This window comes from Pseudorca crassidens, chromosome 5 (assembly GCF_039906515.1).
Source record: "Pseudorca crassidens isolate mPseCra1 chromosome 5, mPseCra1.hap1, whole genome shotgun sequence".
Classification (NCBI taxonomy): Eukaryota; Metazoa; Chordata; class Mammalia; order Artiodactyla; family Delphinidae; genus Pseudorca; species Pseudorca crassidens.
The window spans coordinates 93,598,550-93,622,973 of record NC_090300.1 but is presented as its reverse complement, the minus strand read 5'-3'; the positions used below and the strand labels follow the sequence as shown (position 1 = coordinate 93,622,973).

At 38.7% G+C, this 24,424-nt stretch overlaps 1 protein-coding gene across 1 annotated transcript in view; it reads right to left on the bottom strand.

Annotated features, from left to right (window-relative positions):
• MORC1 (MORC family CW-type zinc finger 1) overlaps positions 1 to 24,424 on the bottom strand; it is a 350,504-nt gene that overhangs the window by 225,416 nt on the left and 100,664 nt on the right. The window contains exon 4 of the mRNA XM_067738944.1: positions 1,829 to 1,909. The gene's annotated coding sequence lies outside the window, so the exon portion shown is untranslated. The remainder of the gene's footprint in view (positions 1 to 1,828; positions 1,910 to 24,424) is intronic.

The window sequence follows — 24,424 nt, the reverse complement described above, 5'->3', positions numbered from 1 at the left end:
ATATTGATTCTTCCAATCCAAGAACACACCATGTTCTATTTTATAATTACCCATTCCTAATATTTCATGCTAAGAATAATTCTGTTCACCATAAGCTTTCATCTCAGTTCCTCTGTAAGGTCATCCTCACCCCTTTCCTTTAGATAAAACAATCTGTAAGTGCTTTTGATGAGTGATTAAAATGAATCTTAAAATAATAATGTTTAACTAACTTTATAAAAATGATTTTGTCAAAGAACTAAAAGGAAAAAGGTGCCCATGCAGGAAACTCCTTAAAATGAAAATCTGTGATTCTTAAATATTTTTAACATGCTGCTGATGAATTATTTTCTATATGACCTCAAGGTCTAAAAGGAGCCACTAGGAAAAAATGATTTGAGAAAGTATTTTGTTCACATGCAGTTTCATGGGAATTATATGATGATGTGGTAGGATTAAGTATAATATTGATTGGTAAGACCAAATGATATGTTTTTTTATTTCAACTTTATTAAGGTATAATTGACATACAAAATTGTAAGATTAAATTGTACCATGTGGTGATTTGATATAGGTATACATTGTGAAAAAATTCTCCCCATCTAGTTAATAAACACATCCATCACCTCACATATTCATCTTTTTTTTTTTTTGGTGTGAACTTTTAAGTTCTACTCTCTTAGCAAATTTCAGTTGTGCAACATAGTATCATCAACTATAGTCATCATGTTATACATCAGATCCTCAGAACTAATTCATCTTATAGCTAAAAGTTTGTACCTGTTTACTAACCTCTCCCTATTTCCCCCACCCTCCACCCCTGGCAACCACTTTTCTACTCTGTTTTTATGTTTGACTTTTGTTTTAGATTCCACATAGCCAAACCATATTCTGAAATAAAACAAAACTAATCTATGATTAAGTCCCACAGTTCTTTCTTTTATATCTTTCTTTCATCATCACTAAACTCAAGTCTAGTTCCAATCATTTTGGAATCTTGTGCTTATTTTCTCCTTGCTCCTGTTAACTCACAGTGTGTGGTGAGGTAATTGCAAGGCAAGGAGCTGTGTTTAATCCTTTTTTTGCATGGTTTGACCTGGCATTCTGAAATGCATAATTTCATGCATAGAGACAAGCAGAATGACTCAAGCTAATATTGAATGCAAATTTTTAGCTTGTTTCTCAGCATGCTAGGTAGTAAAATCAAGGATCTACAGGTTGTAAGTGAATTTACAGGTCATCTATTTCCTTGCAACTTACAGTGTAGTTAGGAACCAGCAGCATCAGCAGCATCAGTTTGTTCAAAATGTAGAACCTCAGACCTCATCTCAGACCTGCTGAATCACTCTGTCTTAACAAGGTCCCCAGGTGATTTGCTTACTTGCAATGTACCACCTCTGATTAAGTGGCAAACCAGCCTCTACTTGAGTGTGTGCAGTCACAGGAACTCATTCCAATTCCTTCTTCCTCCAAAGCATTCTAACCAGTACTTGAGATTCATTTGGAAATATTATTTTAATGGTAGCTTTCTGTTGCTCAAATGAATCACTTGATTCCACATGTATTACTCCAGGATTTGTAGCCAAACACAATATGAATTTTTCCATTCTTATTTTCCAGTCTTCTTTATATGGTGCCTCTACTCTAACAAAATTGACTACCTTAAAAGGACCCTAAAAAAACTGATGTACCTGTGTCACATAACAACCCTAGCAGTCAGTTCTGTAGGTATCCTGTTCTGTATCATTCTTCCTCTCTGGAACCCTCTTTCCCTATTGCTCTGCTTGTGTAGATTCTACTCACCCATGAAACCCCACCTCAGTGCTCTCCAGAGGAAAATCCTACTCACCTGTACTTCCAAAGACATTCACTGGAGCAGGGCCAAAGGACCAGTGCCTTATTGATGTGTTCCATTTAACCTGTATGGGGGCTTTAGAAAATGAGAATTTCAGTGCCTTTAAACAGGACATGCACCGTCTACTTTGACCACAGTCCTCACTTTTTGTATCATCCTTGAACAGATTCATACATTTACAATACCAGCTTTTCATTTAGCATCCTTTGACTTAGTAATTCTCACCTAAATAGAGGGCTCCTCCAATGCTCTTAGCCCAATTCCCAAATTATACACAATTTTTCTTTCCACATTTAATCTTTTGACCACACTCTTTCACCTGTATTAGTCTGCATAGGCTGCAATAACAAAATACCACAGATTGGGTAGCTTAAATAACATAAATTTATTTTCTCAAATTTCTGGAAGCTAGAAGTCCAAGACTGAGGTGCTTTCAGGGTTGGTATCTGGTGAGACCTCTCTTCTTGGCTTATAGGCAGTCACCTTCTCATTTTGTCCTCACAGGTCTCTTCTCTGTGCATGCACAGAGAGAGAGAGAGATCTCTGGTGTCTCTTCCTCTTCTTATAAAGGACACCAGTTCTATCAAATTAGGTCCCACCTTTATGACCTCATTCACTTTAGTTACCTCCTTAAGGGCGCTATCTCCTACTATAGTCACAGGGGTTAGAGCTTCAACATATGAATTTGCCGGGGGGTGGGGGGCATAACTCAGTCCATAACATTATCAAAACACATTTGTATCCTAAAGAATCACACATGATACTGTACAAAGTTCCTCTATCTTTATCATCTAAGGAGTTTATCATCTAAAACATTCATGCAGACTTGCTATCTGAACTGAGGGCAGTATCAGGGCTGTTTTCTACACCAACAGCAATTCGCAGGAAACAGAAACAAGCTGGTTTCAGCTTAGTTGCCACTGACATAGAGACAGCAACAATAATGCCTGCTCACAGAGGGTTTGCTATGTGCTAGACACTGCTGTAAGCATTTTTACATATATACAGTTATATAGACTTTTGGCTTCATGACATCGTATGATAAAAGTACTGCTTATATTGTTCCCGTATTACTGATGAGAAAACTGATACATGCTAAGTAAAAGGATTGTCTAAAGTTACACATTAGAACATGCATGGCTGGGATTCAAGACCAGACTGTTTGGCTCCTAGGTCTGTGCTCTTAGCCACTAAACCATAATCTGCTACTCAGCAATGGAGACAAAGGGATGGGGTGGACTTTATTGGAAAGGATTATTGCACAGCCCCAACGTAATGTATATTCAATCATACATATATATTCATCTCACATATATTTAAGTAGTAATCAGCATTAAAAGTTTAAAAATACATTCATTGATAGACCAATTTATTGTCCAAACTTGAAACTCTGGGTAAAATGGGGGTGCTGTTCATAATTGTGCTAGAACAATAGGAGTAAACAGAGTATCCCAGGCAAAGTAACATGTACAGTCACACCATTTATTTGGCCTCTACCATATGCCAGTACTATGCTAACAACTTTACGCATGCAATCCTCATAAAATCCCTCTAAGGTATGTATTGTTATCCCCATTTTACAGGTGAAGAAACTGAGGACTGAAAAGGTCAGTTAACTTGCCCAAAGACACAACTAATAAGTAGTATAGCTAGTATTTAAACTAGGTCTGCCTGAATCCAAAACAGTGCTCTTAACTAGCACCCAATATCACTTTCCTCTTCCTACAGATAGCAAACAAGTTATAGATGCTCCAGACAATTATATCTGATTATAAATTCAGGGAAATAATTAGGTATTTATTAGGCTTAGAAATTTACTTGTCTGAAGAAAATGCTTAGCAGTTTTGCAATTTGGGGCTCATCACAGTCATACAAAGTTATCTGCAAAGAGAAAGTTCAGAAAGGAAAAAAAAGTAAGATCTTTGTGAGTTTTGGATCAAATTTAATAGGTTACATCTGTTCATTCATCCATTAACTCATCAGTTATTGTTGAAGATGCTGAGAATTATACCCTGAGGAAATTTACATTTCAGTTGGAAGAACAAGATATACACAAGAAATTTAAAAAACAGACATATGGTATCAGGAAGGAACATATTTAAATGTCAAATGAGAGTCGTAGGCAATAATGCTGGATGTTCATAGGAGGATAAGTTCATTGTAAGTTGATGAGGTCAGGGAAAGTCTCATGGAAGAATTACACCTCAAGGGATGGCCTCTTATGATTTGCTACTCAGTATAGCATGCTTTCCCTGTTTTAATTGTTTTTATCATTGTTAAGTATGGTAAGGCCAACAAATCAGGAGATGATTGCCACCGAAATGATAGTTTGTTACTCATAGTTCCATGAAGATGGGGCATACCACGTCATGGAGGGCCACAGGGAGAAGCACCAGAGTCAGTTAGGAAACAGAGGGAGTAGGGGAAAACATGGACCAGAGTTTTTATTAGGTTTCCATGGGAAGAAATGAGAGAGACAGAGTAAGCAGGCTTAGGACTGGCTAGGTTAAATAATTTCAGTGGGTTCTGGGGCATAGGGGCTGTCCCTAGTTGTCTGGAAACCTGTCCCTGGGCTGATTAGGCTGGTGGATAGTAGCCCAGGGTGTGAGGACCTGATAAAGGAGGTGACTTTAAAGGAGGAGCTCAGGCATATGAGCTCTGGATTGATTGGTTTACATTTGAAAGGTATCCTAATGGACGAGTTGTTTACTATGTCTTGGAATTGGCTAGCCCTGAAAGGAACGGTCCCTCCAGGGTCAGCAAGACCCTAAATGTCAAAGCATCAGAATACAGAAAATAAAACACATGGTTAACACATTTCCTAAGAAACTCAGAAGTGTTTTTGTCTTAGTCTGCAACAGGAACATTTGTCTTTGTACTTTCCATAGGAGGCTAAGGGAGGGAAATTTGAACAATCTGATCATCCTGCAATAGTACCTCCAGCTTACACTCTTAAAGATAACAGTGCATAAGGGCATCACGGGCACAAAGGAAGATTAATGGGAAATCCAAAGCTACTGATAAGAAAGTCCTCCCCATGCATTTCTCTCTCTCTTCCTATAGTAAAGCTAGAGATGCTCTCTAGAGATTGTATATAGGCTTTAATTCATCAACCAAGATGTTCACTGATGACAAAACTGGTAGACTTCTGCTGGACTGTCACATAGATGGCTCTGAGTTTAGCAGATAGGGCATCTCTTCTAGGGTTTTGACTGCTTTGCCAAATTCCTGATTTCTCAGGAAGAAAAGTCAAAGTGCAGCAGCAGTCTGGCCCATTTCCTCTCAAAAAGCTTGACAAGCACTCACTGGTTTGCAGTGGAGCATGAGTATGAGTGCATGCGTAAGTACAGAGGCACACACGTGCATACACATGCACACATGCATGCACGCTCAAAACAGCAGATGACAGAATACTTCGACCTAGATCCCAGTCAATACATGTCTGAATCACAAGCAATTTTCTCCCCTTTCAGTGTGACTGGAAGCCTCACATCGTTATAGGAAGTTAGGGAATGTGGTGAGGATTTACATAGGTGTTTGTTTATTTAAGGATCCTAGGCAAAATCTTAAACAAGGGAAAGAGGACAAAGGCATGGATAATTTAAAACAGCAAATAATCCAGAATCCATTTTTATAATGCAAAATTACTATTCAAAACTGATTTCTGGCTTCTGGTTATCCTTGACTGCCAATGCACTCAAAAGAATGAGTTGCCAAGAAGTTGATTGAAAGCTCTGTGTTGCTGAATCAAGCTGGCTTGCTCACTGTAGGTGGAAGGGAAGGATCTTGAGCCATTTCATTTACAGATCCCCAGCTGTCACTATACAGAGGTCTTTTCTCTTGGTGTGTCAGATTTCCCAATGTCCTAACTGGGGAGGTAGGTGTAGGTATAAACTTAGTTGCTGGGGTTCTGGGATGCAAGAGGGAAAGAGGAGCTGAAGAGATGCACCATTCATTATAGACTAGTTTTCTTTATTCACCAGTTTTCAGATGGGATTCCTCCTACTGCAACCAACTGTGATCATTCTCTACTCTAGAAAGTAAACTTCTCAGCTTCCTTGACAGTGAGGGAGGGGAAGCTGCCTGACTGCTTGGGCTGGAGGAAGGAACCCAAGGTATTAGCTGTTCCTTGAGCAGAATTTCAGTCAATCCCATTTCCAACTGTATTTGCGCTCTTGCCTCCAGACATACCTGCTGAGTCTGTTGAACTTCTATAGCAAGAATCAGCTTGCTTCTTCTTAGTTTCTCCCACTGCAAACACTGATGTCTGCTAAGACAACTACTACACTGATCCATTACTGTCCCAGTTGTAAAATTCTCTTGTCTTCTCTTGAATGCTGTCATCACCTCTCTTCTTTTCTAGGTTCATGATATTTGAGAGAGTGAGGGGTAGGACCATCTGTTAAAGAGGGATGAGTTAATCATACTCCTCGGTTCATGACACATCAACATTGTTTTCCAAGACAAGGGTCTTCTCTTGTATATTTTTTATATGTATATTTATTCTCTTCTATCCTTCTCCCACTCCCATCTCTTTCCCATCTTTTTCTTCAAAGGCAGTGATACCTTGTAGGTTTAATGCATATGTTTTTATTTGACTTCTTAGAAATGTGTATTTTTGTTTCATGTATATGAATTTAAACTTATACATATGGTATTGTGTTATAGTTCTTATTCAATTTCTTGCCTTTTTTCCAGCATAATGTTTTTAAGATCCAACCACATTACCATGTTTATATGTAGTGATTTGTACGTTTTCTTATTTCTTTTTTTGGTAATTCCTTTAATCATGGTTCTATCAATTAGAGTTCCATATTAGTTTTATTTCTTAAAAGATACCTATATTTCACTCTACAATCTCCAGTTTTAGGGGTTTTCTTAATGGAGCAAGAACCTGAAGATGTTTTTCAAACAATTCGAGTGCAAAATTATCCCAGATTTTCCTAACTGCTCAGATCTAATCCAAGGGTAATTATTTTTGAGGTTCTTTTTAAAATTCCTTTCCTGACTATTCTTAGTTCTTATTGAGAAAATAATTTTCTTTCAAATTCATATTTTAATAAGCATTGGCAAAATGTGATCAAATTAGATCATTGCAACAACAAACACAACTAGCCTAATCCAGTTTGAGTGTAAACACAACAGGATCTTGATAAATGTACAACTCAACTCAAGGGAGATGTATGTCAGCATAGTAGAGAACAGTGACTATGAATTATGAACACAAGCATTAGTTTACAGAGAGTCCTCTAAGGAAATGTCTACTATAGTTTTTGTTTGCTTGCTTGTCTTTGAAAACACCCAATTTAATTCCTTTTTGTCTAATTTACTTGGGTTCTATTGTGCTTAAATAAGAGTAGCTCCATAACAGGACAAAATGGAAAAGACTTAAAGGTAGATGTCTTAAAAGCTGAAAGGAAGATACAGGTACTGTTGTGAGATTATTTATTCCAAATATGTGGTATCAAAGTTCTATCAAATCAAATCTCCTCTTTCACATAGGATTTAAAATGGAATAATGGGGGACTTCCCTGGTGGTCCAGTGATTAAGATTCTGCACACTTCCACTGCAGGGGGCACAGGTTCAATCCCTGGTTGGGGAACTAAGATCCTGCATGCCACACATGCAGCCCAAAAAAACAAATAACAAACAAACAAATAAATAAATAAAGTAAAATAGGATCATGGTTGAAGAACAACTAAAGAGATGTTTGAACCGAAAAACAAATAATACAAGGCTTTGGGTTGTTTCTGACCATCATCCACCCAGGCAGATTCATTTTCCCAGTCTGTGTTCTCAGTGGCAGTTCCAGTACCATCTCAGGTGAATCCTCATGTTCTTCTAGAAAAATTGTCCTTAAAATGTTACAAAGGACCTCTCTTCCAAGAAACATAAAACATTCTATGGACATTATCTCATTCTCTCTTCAAATGTCTTCCACAAGGGATAGATCAATGACAAATTGATGCTCTGTTTTACAAGAAAGGAAACAGAGGCTCAGAACAGAAATTGGTTATTCAGAGACCACACCACAAAGGTGACAGGAGTTGACTGACAACAGTCTGGTGCCACTTTTTATGGAAACTCCTCTTCTCATTCCACTAATAAAAAAGCAAAGGGAAAATAGACACATGGATAAAGTTAACCACATGTGTGACACTGGTGTCACAATCCTTATTGTTTTAATCTAACATGACTAATCTAAGAAGTGTTTATTGAATTAATGTTGAAGGCTCTTTTTCTCCTAAGCCTAAAGAAGGCATTACTTTGTTGCTGTTTTTAATTAACACTTGTAAAACAGAAATACATATAGCTGATTCACTTTGTTATACAGCAGTAACTAACACAATATTGTAAAGCAACTACACTCCAATAAAGATGTTAAAAAAAAAGAAATGGAGTGATAAAGCACAAATTAATAAATAAAGCAGTAGCACATGGCACATGTCAAGGTTTTAAGTTTTCTTGTGTTTTAGCACCCTAGGATATTTCTTGTCATATGGAACTTTTATCTACCAATGATGAGCTAGCAAACAACCACCCAGAAAGGGCACACGAATTTAAATTTCAAAGGCAAAGAAAATATAAATGAAAAATAATCATCCTACCATTTCCAAGAAATTTTTATTAAATTTTACACTTAGGTCAGGTCTTAAAGGAAATTTGCAGCAAAGAGGAAGCAAATATTTATACTTGTGGTCTATTCAAAACCAAATTGAAATAAAATTAAATAGAAATCAAACCTATTTTCATGTGTATCAGGAGCCTCAGTTTGAATCTAAACTATGTTTTTCTTCAGATTCATTCCTCTTGGCAGAACTGAAGACTGTGGTTCAAGAATCCCAAGAGTCTATCCAGACAAGCCTGAAGACCTCTATTCTGGGAAGAAGGGGTTCCTCGTCCTAAGGGAAGACCCATGTAAAGTGCTCCCTTTAGGTTGAAGAATAATGGGACAGGGTGTGAGAGGATGGCGTCTTCCTCCAATGGCAAGTCAGGCACTAAGACCAGAGGCAGCCCAAGGTCATGATGGCTGGAAGCAGAGCCATTGTCTGCTGTGGCAGTGACAAATCATCGCCAGATGAGACTCATTTCTCTATGCTTTTGATTCCCATCATGATGAAAAATGCAAGATTTTAATAAGGTTGCAGAACAAATGGAACTGATTTATAGTTTACAGTTACATAGTTCATATTGTGCATTGCTATATTTCCCATTTCTAATTGTCGCATTTTGTTTTCCTTCTAGGACAAGAGTACACAAACTCTATAAAGGGATAGGCAGCAAATATTTTAGGCTTTCTGTGTCACATGGGTCTGTGTAGCAGATTCTCCTTTGTGTTTTGAGCTTAAAACCTTTTAAAAGTATTAAAATCATTCTTAGCTTACTGATCAAACAAAATCAGGCCATGGGCTGACCCTTGAACTAGGACACTGGGCACTTGTGGAGCATATCGTGATAGTCTGGGGCTTGGTGAGCCTCCTTTCTACCTTACCTCCTCCCTCTTCCACAATTATGACTCTTGCTTGGTCAAGTCGTCCAGGTGCCTTTCCCCAATCTTGGAGAATCATATCTGAGATATTGAGTTGTGATTGAGACTAAATAAAGAGAGAATTCTGCTTTACTGGAGACTTAGGAAGAAATGCCTGTCCTCCGAGGTCCAGAACACGGTGACGAGGTGCAGGGGATTCTCCTATTTCAGGTAAATATGAAAATATGGACCCCACACAGCGGCTCTTAACAATGAGCTGACTGGCATACAAGAATCCTACAGAAGAAAGGAGGAGATGCCTGAGGCTCTGCAGGTGTGCCAAGCATACAGATATCCACCTGGCAAGCCCTGGCTATGGATCTCATGCTAGAAATTAAAATAGAAAGGGAATGAAATGACAGGTGTCACGTGGGAGCTAGCAGAACTCTGTTTGCAATCACATGTAAGACCCCACCTGGCGACATCTAGAAAAAAAGGCAGCAGGAACTTTTACAGGAGGGTGGGGTCAGAGCCAAAGAAACACTCTTTCCTATTGTTAGTGTTAGCCAATTTTATATTTTAATTGCCTGGAGAAACACAAGTTTGTCAGATTGGTTCTGGTGTAGTTTCCTCTCACAGAAATGGAAGCAATCTTTTTCAAATAAGAGACTAGTGTTGTGAGATCAGGAAACCAATGTGCTGGTCTACTCAAGCTACTCAATAGCTGCATAACTTTGAAAAAGTCCCTTGATTTCTCTTGGCCTTGGGCTTGTTCCTCCATATAGTACGGGGCTAAGACAAAAATGTCTAAGGAATCTTCTCATTTTAAATGTGTTATGTAATAGCTTAATATTAAGCCATTGATTAATTAACAGTTGTTTATTAAATCACCCATGATGTTCCAAACATGGTGCTAAGTAATGAGGCTACTGAGAGAGAGTCTTTTCCCTTAAGAATCTCTTTAAAGTAAACTAATAATTACAACACAGGTTATTAAAAGTTAGGATAGAGGTACACCCTCGTTGCCACCCTGGTTGTTAGAGGACAGAACCTTCCATAGAAATCAGAACCTAGGCCAGAGCTCCTGTGTTAGCATTTTATTGAGGAGCAAGAAGGAGAGAAGAAGGGAAAACAAAGGTTTTAAGAAACACAGCTAACATTTTGGTCACACTAGACTTCTCCAGAAAGCTGTATGGACACTTCTATGCTTTAGAATAGTCTGAATGGGTTTAGGGCACAGGGAGGAAGAGATAGGAATAAGCCTGTCTCTCACTGGTTGAAGTTCATACTATAAAAGGAATCCCCTGCCTTGCATTTCTGGATTATATGACCTCACCCCAGGGCCGGAGCGTCAGTACTCAGGCCCCACTGCAAGGTGCTTCATTTGACTCTGAAGTGGTTGGGGTAGCTGAAACTCAGGGGGCGCAGTGGGTCAGGCTCTGGAACCAGGGTCTTTGCAGTGCCATCACAGTGGGTGTGATGGAGCCATGCCAGAGCCAGTCCTCACCTGGGAAAGGCTGAGAAAGACGGCACGTTAGGAGTTGTAGTGATGGTAGAGGAGGGTTCTCCTCTAAGCGAGTGACCGAGGCCTGCAAAGTAGGTGAGTCCCAGTGAATCTGGAGAGGTGCAAAACTTGGGGCCAAAACAGACTAAGGCAGAGTTGAAAAGGCTGCCCAGAGGAGGTAGGTGACGCTTGAATTGCTCCTGGAAAGAAATAAGGAATTTCCTGGTAGACAAGCTAGAGGTGAGTGAGAGGTCATGGGGGTCAAGGGGATTGGTAACAAGCAGTTTTCACAGTGAGAGAATCGTATTTGCAAAGGCATGGGGTGTAAAAGGGTATCAACAGTCTAATGAGCTGCAAGCATCACCTGGGTGGGAATGGTGGTGCATGAACAACCAGAAGCCTCTTCATTCTGAACAGCCATTCTACCATCACCAATTACCAACCAGAAACTGAACCTACATGGGGCGGGCAAAATGGGACAGATTTTATTACATACAAATGTCATGTTGGAGAAATGACTCCTTGTCATCATTTATTTATTCAAACAATTCATTGAACAAATATTTGTTTTATGCCTACTGTGTATAAACCATTTTATCGTACTCAAGATTTAGACCACAGAAGGAAAGTCTGCATTCTACATAAGCTGCTTTCTTTAGATAATCTGACCCAAGGACATTTCCAGTGACTGCTCTTCAATCTTTTTAATTTCCCCTGTCCACGGTTTTAATGATCAGTGAGATACATATAGATTTAATTCCCACGTTTTCCTGACAGGGATTCATTAATTCTTTATTCTATAGCTAACACTCTCATATCGTGCCATCTGTGAAATGAGAATGGTGATTTGTTAATTAAATACTGACTCTTGGAGTGTTTTTAAACACTGACACATTCAGTCATGAACAGACTACTGCTCTTTTCTTGCCTCTGAGCAATGATAACACACAGTCAATTGTTGTTCCCTTGAAGAAAATGTGTAAACGGATTTTTATTCACAACTTCGAATATCATCATTTGAATTCACATGAAGAATATTTTAGTGAGCCTTGAGGTTCTGTGGTTGGTTTTTTTTTGGCTGTGTTGGGTCTTCGTTGCTGTGCACAGGCTTTCTCTAGTTGCAGCGAGCGGGGGCTACTCTTTGTTGCAGTGTACAGGCTTCTCATTGCAGTGGCTTCTCTTGTTGCAGAGCACGGTCTCTAGGCTCATGAACTTCAGCAGTTGAGGCAAGAGGGCTCAGTAGTTGTGGCTTGCAGGCCTTAGCTGCTTCGTGACATGTGGGATCTTCCCGGACCAGGGCTGGAAACAGTTTCCCCTGCACTAGCAGGCAGATTCTTAACCACTGCGCCACCAGGGAAGCCCGAGCCTTGAGTTTTTACTAGGCCATTTGTGCTGCTGGATTTAGATGTCTAGGGATGAAGCAGAGTTGGTATGCCCACCATGACTCACTGTCCTTCCTCTGCTCAGGTCCTTCCTTCTTTACTGGGCTTAAAGGTCATGGCTCATTATTGCAACACTTTTTTGTATACACCCAAAACTCCTCACATGTTTTCCCAGTCTATTCTTCTGAAAAACATCTCCAATTCTGATTAATCCAACTTTGCTTACTCCACACCTATACTTGTGCTGTTGGTGGGAAAAAAAACACACACAACTGTGCTGACATATCTCACTTTAAATTTCATGACCAGTAATCTCTCACATGGGCCTTTGGCACTGCCTAGAAGGTCAACTATACTTCCCTTATCCTTTCCTTCTCTCAATCTTCTAGACAGGTATTTAATACTCTCCCCTTTTACAAAGCTCAAGTATCTCCTCCTTCATCCTAACTCTAGGTCGATGGCTTTGGTTTCTATTACTCTAAGACAGTAGAATCAGTAAGAAGGAAACTACACACTCCCAACCACATCTACCAGCCTACTTGCACCTGTGCTCCTATACATTCACACTCCTCCTGTTAAACAAGGTATAAATTGTCTGGACTCCTATATAAGGACAATCCTCTACTTGTCACTGAAGTCCATTCTCTTCATCTGCATTCAAGGATATCATTACAACCATTCTCTTTCCTCTCCCCTGCATTATCAATTTTCACTCTCTCCATAGTTCCTTCCCATCAACCTATATATCTGCGTTATTTCTCCCACTTTAAAAGAAAAGATAAAACTTCTCTTGACCATATTCTCCTTCCTCTCCCTCTCACATTTATGTTCCCATTAACCCCATTCCTCTCCTCCCACTCACCCATAAAACCCCATGTGGGTTTTTGCTCCCCAAGACAGTCAAAATAATTCTTGTCATGATCACCAATTTGTAAGTCTGATGGCCAATTCTCAATTCTTATTTTACTGAACCCATCAGCAGGATTTAACTGAATTGATCACTTCTGCTTCATAAGGCATGTTCTTTACTCACTTTTTCGGACATCTAATTCTCTCCCTACTACCTCACCGACTCCTCTTTTTCAGCCTCTTTGGCTGATTTTTCACACCTCTTTGACCTCTAAATGTTGGAGTGCTCCTGCGTAAGTCTTTCTCTTTTCTATTTACATTCTCTTTCTAGGGGACTTCATCCTGTCTTGTGGCTTTAAATACCTTCTACATTCTGACAATGTCCAATTTCTACCTCCAAACTGAAACTTTCCCTGTAATTTCAGATTCACATATCCAACCACATACTAAACATTTATATGTTGTTGTCTAAAGGGCATCTCAAACTTAATATATCTACAACTTCTGTTCTCTTCCTCCACTCCACGACTCCCTTGACTCCCTTGACCCCATCCTTCCTATGTTGGTAATTGCCAATGCATTCTTCCTGTTGCTCAAGACAAAGACAGTTCAGTAATCATTAGTTTTTAATTGAGATATAATTCACCACCATAAAATTCACTCTTTTAAAGTATACAATTCAAAGGTTGTTAGTATATTCACAAGGCTGTGCAACCATCATCACTATCTAATTCCATTTCAATTACTCTTTTTTTGTTTTGTTTTTGTTGTTGTAAGGGTATTTTTAGAGAAATGCAAATTAAAATCACAGTGATCTACCACTACCCACTTAACAGAATGGCTAATATAAAAAATAGTGACAACACCCAATATTGGCAAGGATGCAGAGAAACTGAATCACTCATACGTTGCTGACACACATGCAAAATTATATAGTCACTTTGGAAAACAGTTCAGTAGTTTTTTGTTTGTTTGTTTGTTTGCTGTTTCAGTCATTCTTGACTCCAATTTTTTACACACTCTACATTCAATCATCAGCAATTTCGGTTAACTTTACACTCAAAATATATCCAGAATCTAAACATTTCTCATCATTTACACTGTTATAAAATTGTGATATGTCATGAATATTATAGAAATAGTGTCCTACTGGGCTCCTTGCTTCTCACCCTTGTTCTCCTCTCAACAAAGCAGCCACAGGGAGCCTATTAAAAATCTAAGTCATTTTAACATATTAAATCTTCCTAACCATGAATATAGGATAGCTTTCTGGTTTTGGTATCTTTTTTAATTTCTTTTATCAATGTTTTGTAGTTTTCAGTGTATATCTCTTTTACCTCTTACTGTATTCTTAAGAACTATTTTATCCTATTTGGTGCTATTATAAATGGGATTATTTTCTGAATTTTCTTTCAGATAGTTTGTTATTGGTGTATAGAAGCAGCTGATTTTTGTATGTTGATTTTGTATACTCTAACTTTACTGAATCTGTTTATTACTTCTAACAGTTTTTTGTGGAGTATTTAGGATTTTCTATATATAAGATCATGCTTCTGTAAACGGGGATAATTTTACTTATTTCTTTCTAATTTAGATGCCTTTATTTCTTTGTCTTGCCTAATTTCTGGCTAGGAATTCAAGTACTGTGCTGAATAGAAGTTGTGAGAGTGAGCATGCTTACCTTATTCCAGATCTTAGTGAAAAAGCTTTCAGTTTTTCACTGTTGAATACGATGTTAGCTTTGGGTTGTTCATAATGGCCTTTATTATACTTTCCTTCTGTTCCTAGTTTGTTGAGAATTATTTTTTAATTGAGGTATACTTGATTTACAATGTTGTAATGCTGTGTTAGTTTCAGGTGGACAGCAAAGTGATTCAGATATATATATATATTCCTTTTCAGATTCTTTTCCATTTTAGGTTATTACAAGATATTGAATATAGTTCCCTGTGCTATACAGTAGGTCCTTGTTGTTTATCTATTTTATATGTAGTAGTGTATATCTGTTAATCCCAAACTCCTAATTTATCCCTCTCCCCCCACTTTCCCCTTTGGTAACCATAAGTTTGTTTTCTATGTCTGTGAGTCTACGTCTTCTTGTAAATAAGTTCATTTGTATCATTTTTTAGATTCCACATATAAGTTATATCATATGATATATATGTTTCTTTGTTTGCCTTATTTTGCTTAGTATGAGAATCTCTAGGTCCATCCATGTTGCTGCAAACGACATTACTTCATTCTTTTTATGGCTGAGTAATATTCCATCGTATACATATATCACATCTTCTTTATCCATTCCTCTGTCAATGGACACTTAGGTTGCTTTCATGTCTTTGCTATTGTAAATAGTGCTGTTATGTACATTAGGGTGCATCTATCTTTCCGAATTAAAATTTTAGAAAAAAATAGACAATTTTTCTAATCATGAAAAGGTGTCGAATTTTGTCAAATGCTTTTTCTTCATCTGTTGAAACAACTTTGTAATTTTCATCCTTTATTCTGTTAATGTGGTGTATTACATTAATTGATTTGCATATGTTGAACCATCCTTGCATCCCAGGGGTAAATCCCAGTTGGTCATGGTGCATGATCCTTTTAATGTGATCTGGAATTTTTCAGTGTGATGTTGGATTGGATGGTTTTGATAGTATTTTCTTGAGGATTTTTTCATCTATATATTAATCAGGGATATTGGCCTGTAGTTTTCTGTTCTCATGTATATTTGTCTGGTTTTCGTATCAAGGTAATGCTGACTTCCTAAAATGAGTTTCACTGTTCTCTCTTCTTCAATTTTTTGGAAGAATTTGAGAAGGCTTGGCACCAATTGTTATTTAAATATTGGGCAGAATTCACCAGTAAAGCCACCTGGTCCTGGGCTTTCTTTGTTGGGATATTTCCAATTACTGACTTAATCTCCTTACTCATTATTGATCACTTCAGATTTGCTATTACACCGTAATTCAGTCTTAGTAAGTTGTATGTTTCTAGGAACTTATCTTGTTTCTGAAATCAATCTTGAGAAAGAACAAAGCTAAAGACATCATACTTCCCATTTTAAAAAAATATTACAAAGTTGCAGTAATTAAAACAGTATGGTACTGGTGTAAAGAAAGACATATTGACTAGAGAGCCCAAAATCAACCCATGCATATATGGTCAATTTATCTTCAACAAGGTTTCCAATAATACACAATGGAGAAAGGATAGTCTCTTCAACAACTGGTGTGGAGGGAAATTCCCTGGCAGTCAAGTGGTTAGGACTCCATACGTTCATTGCTCAGGGCCCAGGTTCAATCCCTGGTTGGGGAACTAAGATCCTGCAAGCCGTGCGGTATGGCCAAAAAAAGTTAATAAAAATTAAAACATAAATACATCTACACGTGGAACAACTCCTACAGAATACCTACTGAACACTGGCAGAAGACCTCAGACCTCCCAAAAGGCAAGAAACTCCCCACGTACCTGGGTAGGGAAAAAGAAAAAAGAATAAACAGAGACAAAAGAATAGGGACCGGACCTGCACCAGTGGGAGGGAGCTGTGAAGGAGGAAAGGTTTCCACACACTAGGAAGCCCCTTCGCAGGCGGAGACTGTGGGTGGTGGAGGCGGGAAGCTTCGGAGCCACGGAGAAGAGCACAACAACAGGGGTGCAGGGGGCAAAGTGGAGAGATTCCCGCACAGAGGATCAGTGCTGACCGGCACTCACCAGCCCGAGAGGCTTGTCTGCTCACCGGCCAGGGTGGTAGGGGCTGGAAGTTGAGGCTCCCGCTTCGGAGGTCGGATCCCAGGGACAGGACTGGGGTTGGCAGCGTGAACACAGCCTGAACGGGTTAGTGCACCACAGCTAGCCAGGAGGGAGTCCGGGAAAAAGTCTGGACCTGCCAAAAAGGCAAGAGACTTTTTCTTCCCTCTTTGTGGCTAACAGCGCGAACCCCAGAGACGGGCATGAGACGCTAAGGCTGCTGCTGCCGCCACCAAGAAGCCTGTGTGTGAGCGCAGGTCACTCTCCACACCCTCCTTCCGGGGAGCCTGTGCAGCCCGCCACTGCCAGGGTCCCGGGACCCAAGGACAACTTCCCGGGAAGAAGGCACAGCGTGCTTCAGGCTGGTGTAATGTCACACCGGCCTCTGCCGCTGCAGGCTCGTCCCGCACTACGTGCCCCTCCCTCTCTCTGGCCTGAGTGAGCCAGAGTCCCCGAAGCAGCTGCTCCTTTAACCCCATCCTGTCTGAGGGAAGAACAGACGCCCTCCAGCGACCTACACGCAGAGGCGGGGTCAAATCCAAAGCTGAGCCCCGGGAGCTGTGAGAACAAAGAAGAGAAAAGGGAGTCCCTCCCAGCAGCCTCAGAAGCAGCGGATTAAAGCTCCACAATCAACTTGATGTACCCTGCATCTGTGGAATCCATGAATAGACAACGAATCATCCCAAATTGTGGAAGTGGACTTTGAGAGCAAGATTTATGATTTTTCCCCCTTTTCTTCTTTTTGTGAGTGTGTATGTGTATGCTTCTGTGTGAGATCTTGTCTGTATAGCTTTGCTTCCACCATTTGTCCTAGAGTTCTATCCGTCTGTTTTTTTAAAATTATTTCTTAAAAAATATTTTTTATTTTAATAACTCTATTATTTTTAACATTATTTTATTTTATCTTCTTTCTTTCTTTCTTTCCTTCCTTCTCTCCCACCTCCCTCCCTCCCTTCTTCCTTCCTTTCTTTCTTTCTTTCTTTCTACTATTTTTCCTTTTATTCTGAGCTGTGTGGATGAAAGGCTCCTGGTGCTGCAGCAAGGAGTCAGTCCTCTGCCTCTGAGGTGGGAGAGCCAACTTCAGTGGTCCACAACAGACCTCCCAGCTCCACATAACATCAAACGGCAAAAATCTCCCAGAGATCTGCATCTCAAAACCAGCAGACAGCTTCACTCAATGAACAGCAAGCTACAGTGCTAGACACCCTATGCCAAACAACTAGCAAGACAGGAACACAACCACACGCATTAGCAGAGAGGCTGCCTAAAATCATAATACATCCACAGACACCCCAAAACACACCACCAGATGTGGACGTGCCCACCAGAAAGACAAGATCCAGCCTAATCCACCAGAATACAGGCACTAGTCCCCTCCACCAGGAAGCCTACACAACCCACTGAACCAAACTTAGCCACTGGAGACAGACATCAAAAGCAACGGGAACTACGAACCTGCAGACTGCAAAAAGGAGACCCCAAACACAGTAAGATAAGCAAAATGAGAAGACAGAAAAACACATAGCAGATGAAGGAGCAAGATAAAAACCCACCAGACCTAACAAATGAAGAGGAAATAGGCAGTCTACCTGAAAAAGAATTCAGAATAATGATAGTAAAGATGATTCAAAATCTTGGAAATAGAATAGAGAAAATGCAAGAAACAGTTAACAAGGACCTAGAAGAACTAAAGATGAAACAAGCAATGATGAACAACACAATAAATGAAATTAAAAATACTCTAGATGGGATCAATAGCAGAATAACTGAGGCAGAAGAACGGATAAGTGACCTGGAAGATAAAATAGTGGAAATAACTACTGCAGAGCAGAATAAAGAAAAAAGAATGATAAGAACTGAGGATAGTCTCAGAGACCTCTGGGACAACGTTAAACGTGCCAACATTCAAATTATAGGGGTCCCAGAAGAAGAAGAGAAAAAGAAAGGGACTGAGAAAATATTTGAAGAGATTATAGTTGAAAACTTCCCTAATATGGGAAAGGAAATAGTTAATCAAATCCAGGAAGCACAAAGAGTCCCATACAGGATAAATCCAAGGAGAAATATGCCAAGACACATATTAATCAAACTGTCAAAAATTAAATATAAAGAAAACATATTAAAAGCAGCAAGGGAAAAACAACAAATAACACACAAGGGAATCCCCATAAGGTTAACAGCTCATCTTTCAGCAGAAACTCTGCAAGCCAGAAGGGAATGGCAGGACATATTTAAAGTGATGAAAGAGAAAAACCTGCAACCAAGATTACTCTACCCAGCAAGGATCTCATTCAGATTTGATGGAGAAATTAAAACTTTTACAGACAAGCAAAAGCTGAGAGAGTTCAGCACCACCAAACCAGCTTTACAACAAATGCTACAGGAACTTCTCTAGGCAAGAAACACAAGAGAAGGAAAAGACCTACAATAACAAACCCAAAACAATTAAGAAAATGGGAATAGGAACATACATATGGATAATTACCTTAAATGTAAATGCACTAAATGCTCCCACCAAAAGACACAGACTGGATGAATGGATACAAAAACAAGACCCATATATATGCTGTCTACAAGAGACCCACTTCAGACCTAGAGACACATACAGACTGAAAGTGAGGGGATGGAAAAAGATATTCCATGCAAATGGAAATCAAAAGAAACCTGGAGTAGCAATTCTCATATCAGGCAAAACAGACTTTAAAATAAAGACTATTACAAGAGAAAAAGAAGGACACTACATAATGATCAAGGGATCGATCCAAGAAGAAGATATAACAATTGTAAATATTTATGCACCCAACATAGGAGCACCTCAATACATAAGGCAAATACTAACAGCCATAAAAGGGGAAATCGACAGTAACACATTCATAGTAGGGGACTTTAACACCCCACTTTCACCAATAGACAGATCATCCAAAATGAAAATAAATAACGAAACACAAGCTTTAAATGATACATTGAACAAGATGGACTTAATTGATATTTATAGAACATTCCATCCAAAAACAACAGAATACACATTTTTCTAAAGTGCTCATGGAACATTCTGCAGCATAGATCATATCTTGGGTCACAAATCTAGCCTTGGTAAATTTAAAGAAAATTGAAATTGTATCAAGTTTCTTTTCTGACCACAACGCTCTGAGACTACATAACAATTATAGGAAAAGATCTGTAAAAAAATACAAACACATGGAGGTTAAACAATACACTACTTAATAACGAAGTGATCACTGAAGAAAATAAAGAGGAAATAAAAACATACCTAGAAACAAATGACAATGGAGACACGATGACACAAAACCTATGGGATACAGCAGAAGCAGTTCTAAGACGGAAGTTTATAGCAATACAATCCTACCTTAAGAAACAGGAAACATCTTGAATAAACAACCTAACCTTGCACCTAAAGCAGTTAGAGAAAGAAGAAAAAAAAACCCCAAAGTTAGCAGAAGGAAAGAAATCATAAAAATCACATCAGAAATAAATGAAAAAGAAATGAAGGAAACAATAGCAAAGATCAATAAAACTAAAAGCTGGTTCTTTGAGAAGATAAACAAAATTGATAAACCATTAGCCAGACTCATCAAGGAAAAAAAGGGAGAAGACCCAAATCAATAGAATTAGAAATGAAAAAGGAGAAGTAACAAATGACACTGCAGAAATACAAAAGATCATGAGAGATTACTACAAGCAACTCTATGCCAATAAAATGGACAACCTGGAAGACATGGACAAATTCTTAGAAATGCACAACCTGCTGAGACTAAACCAGGAAGAAATAGAAAATATGAACAGACCAATCACAAGCACTGAAATTGAAACTGTGATTAAAATACTTCCAACAAACAAAAGCCCAGGACCAGATGGCTTCACAAGTGAATTCTATCAAACATTTAGAGAAGAGCTAACACCTATCCTTCTCAAAATCTTCCAAAATATAGCAGAGGGAGGAACACTCCCAAACTCATTCTACGAGGCCACCATCACCTTGATGCCAAAACCAGACAAGGATGTCTCAAAGAAAGAAAACTACAGGCCAATATCACTGATGAACAGATGCAAAAATCCTCCACAAAATACTAGCAAACAGAATCCAACAACACATTAAAAGGATCATACACCATGATAAAATGGGGTTTATTCCAGGAATGCAAGGATCCTTCAATATATACAAATCAATCAACGTGATACACTATATTAACAAATTAAAGGAGAAAAACCATATGATCATCTGAATAGATACAGAGAAAGCTTTCTACAAAATTCAACACCCATTTATGATAAAAACCCTGCAGAAAGTAGGCATAGAGGGAACTTTCCTCAACATAATAAAGGCCATATATGACAAACCCACAGCCAACATCGTCCTCAATGGTGAAAAACTGAAACCATTTCCACTAAGATCAGGAACAAGACAAGGTTGCCCACTCTCACCACTCTTATTCAACATAGTTTTGCAAGTTTTAGCCACAGCAATCAGAGAAGAAAAGGAAATAAAAGGAATCTAATTTGGAAAAGTAGAAGTAAAGCTGTCACTGTTTGCAGATGACATGATACTATACATAGAGAATCCTAAAGATGCTACCAGAAAACTACTAGAGCTAATCAATGAATTTGGTAAAGTTTCAGGATACAAAATTAATGCACAGAAATCTCTGGCATTCCTATACACTAATGATGAAAAATCTGAAAGTGAAATCAAGAAAACACTGCCATTTACCATTGCAACAAAAAGAATAAAATATCTAGGAATAAACCTACCTAAGGAGACAAAAGACCTGTATGCAGAAAATTATAAGACACTGATGATGAAAGAAATTAAAGATGATGCAAATAGATGGAGAGATATACCATGTTCTTGGATTGGAAGAATCAACATTGTGAAAATGGTTCTATTACCCAAAGCAATCTACAGATTCAATGCAATCCCTATCAAACTACCACTGCCGTTTTTCACAGAACTAGAACAAAAAATTTCACAATTTGTATGGAAACACAAAAGACCCCAAATAGCCAAAGCAATCTTGAGAATGAAAAACGGAGCTGGAGGAATCAGGCTCCCTGAATTCAGACGATACTACAAAGCTACAGTAATCAAGACAGTATGGTACCGGCACAAAAACAGAAATATAGATCAATGGAACAGGATAGAAAGCCCAGAGATATACCCACACACATATGGTCATGTTATCTTTGATAAAGGAGGCAGGAATGTACAGTAGAGAAAGGACAGCCTCTTCAATAAGTGGTGCTGGGAAAACTGGACAGATACATGTAAAAGCATGAGATTAGATCACTCCCTAACACCATACACAAAAATAAGCTCAAAATGGATTAAAGATCTAAATATAAGGCCAGAAACTATCAAACTCTTAGAGGAAAACATAGGCAGAACACTCTATGACATAAATCACAGCAAGATCCTTTTTGACCCACCTGCTAGAGAAATGGAAATACAATCGAAAATAAACAAATGGGACCTAATGAAACTTCAAAGCTTTTGCACAGCAAAGGAAACCATAAACAAGACCAAAAGACAACCCTCAGAATGGGAGAAAATATTTGCAAATGAAGCAACTGACAAAGGATTAATCTCCAAAATTTATAAGCAGCTCATGCAGCTCAATAACAAAAAAACAAACAACCCAATCCAAAAATGGGCAGAAGACCTAAATAGACATTTCTCCAAAGAAGATATACAGACCGCCAACAAACACATGGAAGAATGCTTAACATCATTAATCATTAGAGAAATGCAAATCAAAACTACAATGAGATATCATCTCACACCACTCAGAATGGCCATCATCAAAAAATCTAGAAACAATAAATGCTGGAGAGGATATGGAGAAAAGGGAACACTCTTGCACGGCTGGTGGGAATGTGAATTGGTACAGCCACTATGGAGAACAGTATGGAGGTTCCTTAAAAAACTACAAATAGAACTACCATATGACCCAGCAATCCCACTACTGGGCATATACCCTGAGAAAATCATAATTCAAAAAGAGTCATGTACCAAAATGTTCATTGAAGCTCTATTTACAATAGCCCAGAGATGGAAACAACCTAAGTGTCCATAATCGGATGAATGGATAAAGAAGATGTGGCACATATATACAATGGAATATTACTCAGCCATAAAAAGAAACGAAATTGAGCTATTTTTAATGAGGTGGATGGACCTAGAGTCTGTCATACAGAGTGAAGTAAGTCTGAAAGAGAAAGAAAAATACTGTATGCTAACACATATATATGGAATCTAAGAAAAAAAAATGTCATGAAGAACCTAGGGGTAAGACAGGAATAAAGACACAGACCTACTAGAAAATGGACTTGAGGATATGGGGGGGGGGAGGGTAAGCTGGGACAAAGCGAGAGAGTGGCATGGACATATATACACTACCAAACGTAAAATAGATAGCTAGTGGGAAGCAGCCGCATAGCACAGGGAGATCAGCTCAGTGCTTTGTGACCACCTAGAGGGGTGGGATAGGGAGGGTGGGAGGGAGGGAGATGCAAGAGGGAAGAGATATGGGAACATATGTATATGTATAACTGATTCACTTTGTTATAAAGCAGAAACTAACACACCATTGTAAAGCAATTATACTCCAATAAAGATGTAAATAAATAAATAAAAATAAAATAATAGGCGGGCTTCCCTGGTGGCGCAGTTGTTGAGAATCTGCCTGCCAATGCAGGGGACACGGGTTCGAGCCCTCATCTGGGAAGCTCCCACATGCCGCGGAGCAACTAGGCTCATGAGCCACAACTACTGAGCCTGCGCGTCTGGAGCCTGTGCTCCGCAACAAAAGAGGCCGCGACAGTGAGAGGCCCATGCACCACAATGAAGAGTGGCCCCCACTCCCTGCAAGTAGAAAATGCCCTCGCACAGAAACGAAGACCCAACCCAGCCAACAATAAATAAATAAATTTATTTTAAAAATAAATAAATAAAAGAAACTGCAAAAAAAAAAATTTTGTGTGGGAAAATTAGATATCCACATGCAAAAAAATGAAATTGGACCTTTATCTTACACCATACAAAAAAATCAACACAAAATACATTAAAGACTTAAATGTAGTACCTGAAGTTGTAAAATTCAAGAATAAAATATAGGGACAAATCTTCATGACATTGGTCTTGGCAATGATTTCATGACACCAAACACACGGATAATGAAAACAAAAATGGATACATCAAACTACAAAGCTTTGAAAAGTATAGGGAATAATCAACAAAGTGAAAAGCAACCTATAGAATGGGAGAAAATATTTGCAAACCATATATCAAATATGGAGTTAGTTTCCAAAATATATAAGGAATTTCTAAAACAATAGCAAAAAATTAATAACAGAATTTTTAAATGGACTAAAGACTTCAAGAGACATTTATCTGAAGAAACCATACAAATAATTTATAGATATATGAAAAGACACTCAACATCACTAGTCATCAGGGAAATGCAAATCAAAACTGGAATGAGATATCACCTCATACCTGTTAGGATGGGTATTATCAAAAAAACCAAAAGACAACAAGTGTTGGTGAGAATGTGGAGAAATTTGTACCCTCATACACTGTTGGTGGGGATGTAAAATAGTGCAGTCACTATAGAAAACAGTATGG